The following is a 4,862-nucleotide window of genomic DNA, read 5'->3' as shown; positions in this document are numbered from 1 at the left end:
GGGAAGTGGACTCCCAATTATGAAGGCCCATATGTTGTAAAGAAAGTTTTCTCCGGAGGAGCCTTGATTCTCACAACTATGGATGATGAAGAACTCTCACACCCCGTGAACTCTGATGCAGTTAAAAAATACTATGCCTAACAAAAACCCGCTAAGTTGAAAACCTGAAAAGGCGACTTAGGCAAAAAAGAGCGTCCCGGTGGATTGAAAACCCGAAAGGGCGATCCAGGCAAAAGTTACGGATGAATAAAAATGGTAGCTCGCTAAGTTGAAAACCTGAAAAGGCGACTTAGGCAAAAAAGAGCGTCCCGGTGGATTGAAAACCCGAAAGGGCGATCCAGGCAAAAGTTAGGGGCATAAAGGCATAAACTGCATCAGTTGTTACTGATTAACACCGAAGAATTTGAGGTGGAAGGTTAATCCAGTTACTCCTCTCAGAAGCAAGGTTTTGGGAAGTCATATCTAGTAGGGATGTTAGTGGTCACTGAATTCAATGTAAACCTTTCCTTATTGCCATTTTCAAAAATGTAACACTCTATGGAGCTACGCCATTTGTGTGCTACCATTCTTGAATAAAATATAAGTCTTCCCAATCATTGTTAATTTGTGTTCATCTATGCTCTTCTTTGTTATGCAAAATGTCATTTATTTGTTAATAATGAAGTTTTGAAACTTGGAAAAAGAATTTTGAAACTTAGAACAAATTTACTTTGATACATGTGAAAATTGAAGGAAAATCACTTGTTTCCCCAAAAGCCTCAAGGTTGCATAAATATCCCTGGAGCACCAACAAAAGTCTCCATGGAATACAACTTATGAATCCTCTAGAAGGATGGACCTTTGGTTATTTATAACTGTCAATCATGATAGTTTCTCCTCTGGATGCGCCTGTTAATTGTACGGGTCTGAGTTATTGGTGTTGAGGAATCAGAATCTCTGTCCCTACAAACACCCAGTCTGCCAAGCGTCAGCATTTTCATAATCATGATCATTCATACATCAAAAAAAAAATCCAAATCATGCATAGCCGAAAGTTATTTCGTGCTCATTGTGCATTGACCTAGGTCTTGGTGTCAATCCTATGTCCTGGGACCTCTAATTCCAGTTTGTCTTTGGTATCCTTAAACCAATATCCGGTTTTCGCAGTCATTTTCAAATCCAAGTTTGGTTCAATACTATTCAGGTCATATATGAACCTGTTGTTGAACCTTTTTATTCCGGGGTCCGGTCATACTTGAACCTGCTCTGAAGATTCTTTGTTCAATCCTATTCAGGTCATGTATGAACCTGTTGTTGAACCCTTTTTATTCCGGGGTCCGGTCATACTTGAACCTGCTCTGAAGATTCTTTGTTCAATCCTATTCAGGTCATGTATGAACCTGTTGTTGAACCCTTTTATTCCGGGGTCCGGTCATACTTGAACCTGCTCTGAAGATTCTTTGTTCAACCCTATTCAGGTCATATGTGAACCTGTTGTTGAACCCTTTTATTCCGGGGTCCGGTCATACTTGAACCCGCTCTGAAGATTCTTTGTTCACTCTTATTTAGGTCATATGTGAACCTGTTGTTGAACCCTTTTATTCCGGGGTCCGGTCATACTTGAACCTGCTCTGAAGATTCTTTGTTCAATCCTATTCAGGTCATGTTTGAACTTGTTGTTGAACCCTTATTCCGGTGTCAGGTCATACTTGAACCTGTGCTGAAGCTGTTTCTCTCTTTGTTCAATACCTTTCAGGTCATGTTTGAACCTGTTGTTGAACCCTTATTCCGGTGTCAGGTCATACTTGAACCTGTACTGAAGTTTTTCTCTATTTGTTCAATACTATTCAGGTCATGTATGAACCTGTTGTTGAGCTTTATTCCGGTGTCAGGTCATACATGAACCTGTTCTGAAGAGTTTTCTCCTTGATTATTCCCCAGCGTTGTCAGGTCATATATGAACCTGTTGTAGCATCTTTTCCTTTATTCGGGTTCGGTAAGTCATGTGTGAACTTACTACCGAAATCCCTTGTATTCTAAGTGTCGTTCATCAAATCTCACTTTGAATACTCCCCGGTGTGTGTCTGATTCTCCAGCAGAACTGTTTTCCCCAGCAAGTTGTTTTTACCCCATTTGTCTGTCTTCCTGTGGACCATCAGCATTCCCCACAACTTGGTCTGTCTGGCAGCATCCCCTGTCAAGGGTCCACCATATCTCTAGCAGATAAAAACAGCAAAAAAGAACCATACCTTCATGCATCCATGCATATCATATCACGTCATATCATGTCATATCATATCATATCACATCATGTCATAGGGATTCAGGATCAAAATCCGGGTCTTCTTAGTATTTAACCATCTCCCACTATGATCATATGAAGAACGTCCTGCTTCATATTCTCTAGTTGAAGACGCTTAAATAGGGGCAACTGTCATACCCCGATTTTGATCCTGAAATTTTTCCATTTTTTCTTTTATTTTTGCATTTGCATACATTCATCAGTATAAAATGGATTTTAATATCTTGACTTTTCTTTATTTTTAATTTGATTTTAATTTCAAATTAAGTTTAATTCCAATTGTCAATTTAATCTTAATTGTTTATTTTTACTAATGATTAAAACTCTAATCGATTTTTTATTTCCAAATGAATGTTAGAGTTGATATCCAAGTAATTTTAAATGAATTATAGATTATTTTGTTTTTTTTTTAATTTGGTTTTTTGCTGATTTGTTATTAGTAATTAAATTGATATTCAAACTAATATTGGATTATTCCTAAAAAATCCACATCCATTTTTATAATCAAAATTCAAAATCCAAAATCCAAAATCCATTTTATAACCATAGTTCATTTCAAATCAAAATAGTGCATACACCATTTCATAACATTTAGTAATATTTAACTCTCAAACCTTCATTACATAATTCCAAGTCACATGTGGGATCCTATTACATAAACCATTTCCATTCACTCTGGTGGTATCTCCTAACTGCCTCTCAATTCTTCTCGTTTGGAGACGTGGACTGTGATCGGTAGCTAAATCCTCAATAGAGTACTTGGGCATTCCAGCATATTGCATTATACAGTGAAAGGTTGCAAATAAAACCTTTAGAGCACTAACCTCCGCTGAGAGATTAATTATCTCTGCTCTTGACTAATCAACATGAAAGCATAAATGGTCAACCGAACCAGCAAATTGAGCAAGCAAATCGTTGGCATTATTTCCTCCTAAGTTGAAACCATTACGTGCATCTTGCATGATTACAGCAGCTGTTTCATTCCTTGAAGGAATATTAGATTTTGAAACTGCAGCCATAATCCATAGGCCCTGTTGGGTTAAAAAAGAAGACTGTTATGTTGGATCGTGAATGTTGCGGGATGCGGTAGGTTTGCTGTTTCATGTTACCGTTTGTGTGCATAACAGCTCACTGCAGTTGCATTTTGGCTATGGTATGTGGATGCTTCAACTGCTATTGGAAGCGTGACAGTCCTTCCGCTGTTCCAATTATTTGAGATGCCGTTGTGCTGTCATGGATGATGGGAACTTGACTGGCTACCAATTTCGGTTTAACCTTGAGGGATGCTTTAGGAAAGACAACTTGCTAATGGACTTGCTTGTTTTTCTTTGGTATTGAGGTCAGTGTCAAAACACAGTGAGCAGCTAGAATTTTTATCAAGGTTTCGGGAAAAGTCATAGCTGCAAACGATTCCTTCTGCCTTTACTTCCATCTCTTTGAGCAAAGTCAGGGGGAAATGCATCTTAAATCAAGCATGCCGGAACCAGCAGCCGCCGAACCTCCAGTCTTGAAGGAAGTGAATGAACCAAAGGCCGAAGCTGAGAAGATGAAGAAAATCACTGCAAAACCAAAGCATGTGGATGTAATTGATATATTAAGTTCTATTATAACAGTTAGAAGCAAAGCTGCATGTGATTTGACTAACAAACCTGAGGAGATTTGTTGACATTGATGCTGCTGATGCTAACAATGAACTTGCTGTTGTTGAGTATCTTGATGACATTTACAAGCTCTACAAGTTAGTTGAAAATGAGAGCCGTCTTCATGACTACAGGGACTCACAACCAGAGATTCAGGTTCAACAAGATGTGTTGGCACCTTCGAATAACATTCCCGCTCTGAACGCAAATACTTTATTGAGAATTTGGACAAGACAATTGGTTCCAAGGCTTCGTATGACACTTGTTCTGCTGTTGGACACTTTCTGTTTTGCAGAATGGCTACCGTTGGTTCAGGCCGGCCTAAAGGTTTTGACTTTGCCCAATTTGAGAAGGTTAAACCTGCGAAAAAGCCAACAGCATACCAACTTCTGCAATAACACCATTTGTTCACCTGTAACAAACGATAATTAGCATAACAGCAGATATTTTACTCGAGAGAGGAATTGTGAATTTCAAGTTTAAAGAGTTCAATAGTGCAGTCGAGAACCTTTCTGCTTGTGTGCAGCTAGACAAGGATAATAAGTCTGCCTACACATATTTGGGCCTGGCATTATCTTCAATTGGTGAATATAGGAAAGCTGAGGAAGCATATCTAAAATCACTTCAACTTGATAAAAGTTTCCTTGAAGCATGGGGACACATGGCTCAGTTCTATCAAGAGTTATCAAATCCGACAAAAGCTTTTGAGTGTCTAACTGAAGTGCTGCAAATTGACGGGAGGTTTGCAAGAGCTTATCATTTGCGAGGCCTTTCGTTCCATGCAATGGGAGAGCATAGGAAAGCTATCAAAGATTTGACAATGGGGTTGAATATCGATGGTGCCAACATTGAGTCCTTATATTTACGAGCTGCATGCTACCATGCTGTCGGACAATACAAAGGCGATCAAGGATTATGATGCTGCACTGGATTTGGAATTG

Source organism: Lathyrus oleraceus, chromosome 5 (assembly GCF_024323335.1).
Source record: "Lathyrus oleraceus cultivar Zhongwan6 chromosome 5, CAAS_Psat_ZW6_1.0, whole genome shotgun sequence".
NCBI classification, from domain to species: domain Eukaryota; kingdom Viridiplantae; phylum Streptophyta; class Magnoliopsida; order Fabales; family Fabaceae; genus Lathyrus; species Lathyrus oleraceus.
Note: the sequence above shows the minus strand (reverse complement) of the source record.